Raw genomic sequence first — 9,127 nt, forward strand, 5'->3', positions numbered from 1 at the left:
TCACACGGTTGTTCCTTACGCCAACCGGGAATACCTTACACGACCGTGTGGCACACACGGGCTTGCCAAAATTTGGCCTCAGCAAGGCTACATGGTCGGTCATCGCCACACGACCAGGTATTGCTCCTTCTCGGGTAAGGCTACACGGTCGGTCAGGGCCACACAGCCAGACCCCCTAGAATCTCTAGACTCCCTTCTAGCTCCACTTGGCTCCAAATCATGTCCTATCAGTTGAAACAAGTTCAGAGTATATCTCTGAACTGAGCAGTATATATTTGTAAGTATAAAATCAAGCAATGAAAGAGTAACGTCTGACCGGATAGGTAAGGGTAGAAGGTCGGGGTAGAAGGTCGGGCGCTACACTAATGACCTTAAATAAGTGCTTTTTGGGAGGTAACCCAAATTCTTCTTTTCTATTTTTCATTTAAGTATTTAGTTTCTTTTTAGTTTCTTATTCATAATAACTCATATCCTATACTTAATTTTTCTTATCTATCTTCTTTTTAAAGGATTTAATGTTATGGAGGAATGTGAATATCAGATATACAAGTATTTTTAGCACATGAATGTCAATTATTTGGAGCTCATCAGTTGGTAACTTCTCTAACTTCAAAAATCTCCTCCATATTTTATTTCTAATTTTCATTGGGATAATGAAAAATTTAAGTCTAGGGGGATGTGTTGGGTTTAGTTTAATTTTTGCTTATTTCTTTTAGTATAATAAAATTTTTCATAGTTGTATCAGAGATCACATCATGATTACTTATTCCTTAATGCAAAATACTAGTACGCTTGTTCTAGATTTTATGTAGCTTATTGGTTACTTATGATGCTAGTATATTTAGTGATCTATCTTTTTCTATCTATGTTAGCATGAAATGAGCAATGGTTTTACTACAGAAGTTTGAGTGTTGACCTTGTTTTAGGATCTCTATACACTATGCTTAGTTTTGATAGTAGATAACTCTGAAAATAGTCATGATTTATAGAGCTGGACTAGCACTTGTGTTTGTAAGGTGACATCTTAATTATATTTTGGTTACCGGATGATCTCGAATCATGAAAATTCACTTGAAAAAAATCAAAATCCCTACATTTGTATATTATATATTTACATTTGTAATAGTGCTACACCTTTAAAGCACCAAAAGGAAAACAAAAGAAAAAAAAAGAAGTATATGAATAAGGGATAACAAATAGTTACCGTGAGTGGAAATTAATAATTTACTCCTTTGAGATCAAGTTAGGTTACTGGGAAAATAAATTTTATATTTCTCTTGATTCTGAATAGTCCTTTGAGACCTTATGTAGTTTTAGAGATATGAACCATGTCTGTGGTAGGTAAGTGTCTATCGCTAGAAGCACAAGGTGTTGGATCGAGAAGCGCTAGAGGGGGTGAATAGCGCTCGTGGCTTTCACTCGTTTTGGATTCGTAAAACTCGTTCAGAATAAAGCAGCAGAAAGATTAAAAGAAATAAGCACAAACACAGAAGACACCAAGGGTTTACTTGGTTCAGAGCCTTGAGCGACTCCTACTCCAAGGCTCACGATCGTTGATCAATTTTGGTGGGCAACAACTATAATATCGTAAAGTGTACAATTTAGTATTACAATAAATGCAATAAAAGAAACTATACCGACAACTCAAAAATAGAAATCTCGAAGTTCCGGGTCGTCGAGGACTCGTTGTAGCTCAGCCGGATTGTCTCGTTGGCAGTATACAGCTCGAAGATGTCTGGGAAGGTGATGCACTAGCTGCTGCCTCGAGATAGCCTTTTATAGGCTGTTGGAGGCGCCTTGAAGCCACTCCGAGGCGCCTCAGATTATGCGAGTCAGCCGCGCGGATGAGCGAAGAAACGGTCGCATCTTATCCTGCTTGAGGCGCCTCCATGGCCAGTCTGAGGCACCTCCATGCAGTCCGAGGTGCCTCAAGCTCCTTTGAGGCGCCTCCAAGCAGTGCTGTGCGCAAACTTCACTTCTTTGCACCCGAGGCGCCTCCAAGCTCCATAGAGGCGCGTCGGACACTGTTCATCGGAGGCTTAACCTTGTTCTTTTGTACCTGCAAGACATGTTAGACCCAAAACACAAGCATATCCTACAAAACAAAAGTTAGCACATATAATATCATAAATATAAAGTTTGACAGATATCGGACTGTCCGGTTCTAACTTTGGATTTCCTACCGAAAACCCTAAGTCGAACCGACGCCTACTGTTCCCTCTTCCTGGGAACGCGTCCTCACCTACTCCACTCAGGAGAGTTTACCTTTGCTCAGCGTCCGTTGCTTCTGGTCTTCATGCTGGACGTCCAGTCCACGATCCGTCCAGACTTCTACCCGATTCGCGACACCAGGATTTCAACCTAGGGTTACCGCCCCCTAGGATTTTTGCCCGAAGCTCCGACCCGCCAAGACTTCCCGCATAGGGTTACCACCCCCTATGACCTAGGATTACCACTCCCTAGGGTTTTCCACTTGCCTAACCGCAGCTAGGACTTTCCAGAAACACTCAAACATACACATTAGATAACAATTAAATTTAACTTTGAATCCCTTTGCCATTATCAAAACTTGAGTTCGATCGTCAGATGCTTCCTGCGCCAACAATCTCCCCCTTTTTGATTATGACAACCGAAATTCAAAGTTAAGAAAAAAATGCAATAAAGATAAGCATAAGTGAGCACAAGCATAAATAAAACATACGTACATTAAAGCTCTCCCTTAATAGAAGCTCCCCCTTATTTTAAATTTTCTTTAATTTCCTTTGAATTTCCTTATACTCTCCCCCTTTGCCATATATTATAATAAATAAGAGAGTAAAATGAGTATAGACATAAACACTTAGCTCTTTTTAAAATAAGTTTTCTTGTAAATGTTTAGCTAAGTTAGAAAATTTGCCATAAGTTTGAAACCACAATTTTTTAAAGGATTTTAAAATTTAAGTTTGAGAAGTAATTTTTCAATTTTTAAATAATTTCCAAAGTATGCTTTTAAAAGATTTTTCAAAGCATTTTGAAAGATTTAAGTGAAAGGATTTTAAAAGGATTTAGAAATAAGTTTTAGAAATAATTTTCAAAAGATCTTAAAATAAGTTTTTGAAATAATTTTCAAAGGATTTTAAAATAAGTTTTTGAAATAATTTTTCAAAGGATTTTAAAATTAGTTTTAGAAATAATTTTCAAAAGATTTTTAAAATGATTTTCAAATAATTTTTTAAATATTTTGAAAATGATTTTTCAAATAATTTTTAAATGATTTTAAAATAATTTTTAAAGATTTTCAAATTGATTCTTCAAATAATTTTTAAATGATTTTAAATGATTTTTCAAATAATTTTTTAAAGATTTTGAAAATGATTTCTTAAATAATTTTTAAATGATTTTAAAATGATTTTTCAAATAATTTTTTAAAGATTTTGAAAATGATTTTTCAAATAATTTTTTAAAGATTTTGAAAATGATTTTTCAAATAGTTTTTAAATGATTTTAAAATAATTTTTCAAAGATTTTGAAACTGATTTCTCAAATATTTTTTTAAATATTTTGAAAATGAATTTTCAAATAATTTTTTAAAGATTTTCAAAATGATTTTTCAAATAATTTTTAAATGATATTAATGTAACGCCCGAAAATTCTCAAAACTGTTTTAGAAATATAGTATGATTTTTCTGGAATTTTTAGATATTTTTCCGGAATTTTCCGAGTAGCGGAAGTAGCAAAAATAAATATAAACGAAAACGGCCTAAGCGGGAATCGAACCCGAGACCTATGGTTTAAGGGATAATGTTAATAACCAGTGAACCCAGCAGGGCCGTGCTGAGAGAAAGGAGAAACATCTATATTTATGTTAGAGTTGACCGGAATTACCACTTAATATAAATAGAAGGGTTAAGTGAGTTTGGTTTATTTTGCTTGGTTCGGCAAACTCCTCCCTCTCCAAACCCTCAACGCCGACGCCACCTCCTCCTCCTCCTCCTCTCCCGGCGCCCAAACCCAAGGACTCTCGGCTCATCTTCCGGCAACGACTCCAACACGAAAGAGGTTCTTCTCCGCGAGAGGAACGCGAAGACGTGAGCGGGTCGTCGAGAAGGTCATCTCCACCGGAATTCTAGCGAATAGAATTGTAAGGAATTTAGCGTACGAGGTAAGAAACCCCTCACCTGCGGTATAATAGCTCCGGTTGGTTTCCTACGCATTAGTTTTAGCTATATGCAGGTTTTTCCGGCACATAGGGTATGTTTAAACCCTCCTCGAGGATTTAGGGATCTAGTTGAACACCTCTAGACGGGCCGGACACGTTGTTCTCCTTTAGTTGGAGATTCTAGACGTTGTCGGGTGCCTAGAGGTGATCTCCCTATTAGAGGAGAGAGTTGGAGCACACCAAGTGTTCGGTAAAATGTTAGTGTAGCTAAATACCACCTCAGTTATGTTAAATAGCTCAGTTAAATGCATTAGAGGCATTTAAACCAGCACATTAGTTTAGTTCAGTTTTATGGGACTACGGTCCAATGGGTGGCTCCCACAGTCGCCTCTAGGTTCAGATAACCTAGCTCTAGGTTCAAATAACCTAGAAACGATGTTATATCAGTTAGCTATAGATATCAGTATTTTATTTTCAGTGGCACTGTACTGGATTAGATATCCATTGGGTTGGACTCCCACAGTCGTCCCTAGGTTCAGATAGCCTAGACAACCCTGCTAAATTCGGGACTTGCAACCCCGGGTCTAGTAGGGATGCGCGCACAGCAAGTACAGTTGCCGGGCCCAACAACATGTTTAGTATTTTCACCTATTATGTATTAGATTTCAAAACTCAAAATCAATTATGCTAGTTGAGTTTGTTTCCAGTTACAGATTTAGTTTCAGTTAGTTTAGCTTATGTTCAGTTCAGTGTTTTATTGCTTGCTACGATATGATTCAGTGCTCATGCCATGCTTATGTGTTATGCTTTATGATTTCAGTATACCATGACTTAGCAAGTTCAGTGCATATTTTCAAATAGCATGCTTTAAAAACCATATTGCACCGAATGCATGTTTTTGTGAGGTAGATGGTTTCTTACTAAGCTTGTTAGCTTACAGATACTACTTTTCTTATACTGCAGATAAAGGTAAAGGAAAAGTGGATTAGCAGTGGAGGCTGGAGGTCAATGCAAGATGATGGGTGTGTATGGAACTGGAATCAAAGGTCCTTAGGGGACGTAGCAAATTGAGCATTAGACTCTTTAGCATTTACTTTAGCATTTTATTTATTGGTTTTGGTTTCCATGTTCTAGGCACTTTTAGTTATGTGTTGCCATGAATTCCTAAACTATGCCCTATGTTAAGTCAGATTACTAGTTTATGTCGTTGGAATGTTATTATATGTTGTTAGAATAGTTATGATGCATTAGTTAGGTGTTAAGTGGGGTTTTGGCACGCCAAAGTGCTGAAATCCGAGTCCCCGGGTGAAATCAGACTCTGATCGGTCTCCCGACCGATCAGGGCCTGGCTGTGTCACTGGATCGGTCAGCCGACCGATCCAGCCAGATACAGTATGCCACTGTATCCTCCTGGATCGGTCAGCCGACCGATCCAGCACGATACAGTAGCGTCCCAGGAGATTTCAGCCGACCGATCCAGACATACCTGGATCGGTCCGACCGACCGATCCAGCCACACCTGGATCGGTCTGCCGACCGATCCAGTCGGGAACAGAACGTTCCCCAGCTCCGATCGATCCACGGACCGATCCAACCAAGAGCAATCGATCCAGTCCAGCTCGGATCGATTGGGAAGCTCAGGTTTCGTCCAAGAAACTTATCAGTCCAGCTCCTTGACCGTAGGGGATGTAGGATACACCAGGTATCCCTTAGATCATCTCCCTTAGCACAGGTAGAACCAATAACATGTATTAGGTCAGATATCAGTAGCATAAAAACTCAAATTAGATCAGTTTTCCGCGCAGCTTAGCACAGTAACCGTAGCGATTCGCCTTACAGCCTAGTAGTGGAAGGTGGGTCGTTACAGAGTGGTATCAGAGCAGTGTTCCATACTTCCTACACACACATCAGCATTGTACCTGCAGCTTCCAAGTAAGAATACCTCCCCTCTCTTTATTGTTCTTGCTTTCTAGTTACAGTTCATGTTTATATGCCTACTTCCTGTTAGTATGAGATAGTCTTTGAACATGATATCAGTAATTATATAACTGTGATAGTATTAGTTATACATATGTTCTCTATGTCTTTAGAAATGGCACGAGGACGCCCAGCTAGAAGGGCACTAGCTACTGAGCCCCAACAAGAGGCAGGCAGTTCAGTGCCTCCTCCAGACCTTACAGCATTAGTGGCTCAGTTACAGCAGCAGGAAATAGCCACCTTAAAGGTCTTAGAGGTTCCACCAGCTCAGCCTACAGCGCCAACACCAGTACCAGCACCAGCAGTCCCAGCAGCTGAGCCAAGAAAGGAAGCCTATCTGATCCAGTGGCAGCGAGTCAAGCCAGAGAACTTCTCAGGCGCTAGTGAACCATGGGATGCACAAGCCTGGTTCAAAACACTGGAGAGCACGATGGAGCTTCTGGACTGGCCAGAACACGAGAAGGTGAAGTGTGCCTCCTTCTGCCTGACAGGAGACGCACGCATGTGGTGGGAAAGAATCAGAACGAAGCGCCCAATGAACCAGATGACATGGGCCGACTTTGAGAAAGAATTCTTTGAGGAGTTCTTTCATATGCGGGTTACAAACCGCCACTATGACGAGTTCACTGAGTTTCGGCAGGGCAACCTCTCAGTTGAGGAAGCCGTGAAGAAATTCAACAGGTTGGCTCGTCTATGCCCAGAGCTAGTCAGCACAGAAAAGGAACGGATTAGGTTGATGCTCAAGATGCTGAGGCCAGAGATAGCAGTGAACGTGGCTGGTGGCATACATAGGCCACAAACCACAGAGGAGTTAGTGAGCAGTGCCTTGACCACAGAGCATTACCAGAACAGCATAAAGCAGCAGAAGCAAGTCTCCTCAGAGTCCAAAGGCCAAGGAAACTCTCACACTCAAAAACAGCAAGGCCACAACTCTAACTGGAAAGGGAACTCCAACAGCAAGCGCAAATCAGGGAGTGACTCAAAAGGAGGACCATCTAGCAAGCGACCCAGTTATCCAAAGTGTGCCACTTGTGGGAAATTCCACCCAGGGATTTGTCGCAAGGGCACACGAGGATGCTTTGAATGTGGACAAGAAGGGCACATGGCCAAGCAGTGCCCTAACAAGACCGGTCTTCCTCGCAGATTCAAGATGCAGCCACCACCGCCACATCGACGAGCCTAGAAGGTCCACTTATCACCGGCGATTAGAAGCCCCTCCACTATGGCGAACGCGAGGATCTACTCACTCACCGTAGAGGACGTAGCAAATGCCTCGGCAGTCGTCACAGTCGATTAGCATTTTTCAAAGATAGTGCTCTCTATTTGACATCGGGAAACCCATTCATATAGCCGTGGATGTTCTCCGAGAAATTAGAAATACCCCAGAGGTACTCAGTGGTCGACACTACCTTCAGGAGAGGTCATGGCATCGACGCCGCTCGAGCAAAGGCCATTATAGCGCATCGGGAACTCTTTGTGATCCGATCCTCTGAAATGACCGACCACGACGTCATCCTTGAATGGACTTCGATCGATACTGCTTCCATAGAGTGCCGAAATAAAGTCGATTCCAACCCGAGGCACAGTTCGAGTACATCGGATAACCAAAGAGAAAAGCCAAAATTTCTCTCACTATGAAGGCACGTTTGATGGATTCGGATGTACGGGTACCTAGCACATGCAAATACTACTACCAGACGAGGACCAACTAGCAGAGGTCCGAGTTGTATGTGACTACCCAGCAGTCTTCCCTGAAGAGTTACCAGGCCTAGCACCAGTCAGGGAGATTGAATTTGAGATAGAGCTCTTCCCCGGCACCAATCCTATTTCCAAAGCGCCCTACCGCATGGCTCCAGCAGAACTGAAGGAACTTCATGAGCAGCTACAGGCTTCATACGCCCTAGTCACTCACCATGGGGAGCGCCTGTGCTGTTCGTGAAGAAGAAGGATGGAAGCATGCGGCTATGTATAGACTACAGAGCACTGAATCAGGTCACGATCAAGAACAGGTATCCTCTTCCCAGAATAGATGACCTGTTCGACCAGTTAAAGGGAGCAGCAGTGTTCTCTAAGATTGACCTCAGATCAGGATATCACCAAGTCAGAGTCAAGGAGGGTGATATACCGAAGACAGCATTCAGGACCAGATACGGACATTACGAGTTCGTAGTCATGCCTTTTGGCGTGACAAATGCTCCAGCTACATTCATGGATCTCATGAACAGAGTATTCAGGGAGTATTTAGATCAGTTTGTTATTGTGTTTATCGATGACATTCTTATCTACTCAGGAACTCAGGAAGAACACTCAGAGCACCTGAAACTAGTATTGCAGACCCTTCAGCAGAACCAGCTATACGCCAAGTTCACGAAATGTGAATTTTGGCTAGATCAGGTGTCCTTCCTGGGCCACATCATCTCAAAGGATGGTATTATGGTAGATCCTAGCAAGATAGAAGCAGTAATTAACTGGAAGAGACCTAAGAACGCCAGCGAGATCAGGAGCTTTCTGGGATTAGCAGGATATTACAGAAAGTTTGTAGAGGACTTCTCCAGGATAGCCTCCCCACTGACAGCTCTTACCAGAAAGAACAGGAAATTTCAGTGGACAGAGGACTGTGAGAACAGCTTCAGCGAGCTAAAAAGGAGATTGACCAGTGCTCCCATTTTGGCTCTACCGGACGACACCAGCAGCTTTGACATCTATAGTGATGCCTCTAAGTTGGGACTAGGAGCAGTACTGATGCAAAATGGCAAGGTGATCGCCTATGCCTCCAGACAACTCAAGGATTATGAGAAGAATTACCCTACTCATGACCTTGAACTTGCAGCAGTAGTGTTCGCCCTCAAAATTTGGAGACATTACTTATATGGAGCTCAGTGCAGAGTGTATACAGACCATCAGAGTCTGAAGTACTTCTTCACTCAGAAGGATCTGAATATGCGACAGCGCAGATGGCTTGAGCTGGTCAAGGACTACGATGTAGACATCCTCTACCATCCAGGGAAAGCC

This window comes from Zingiber officinale, chromosome 9B (assembly GCF_018446385.1).
Source record: "Zingiber officinale cultivar Zhangliang chromosome 9B, Zo_v1.1, whole genome shotgun sequence".
NCBI lineage: Eukaryota > Viridiplantae > Streptophyta > Magnoliopsida > Zingiberales > Zingiberaceae > Zingiber > Zingiber officinale.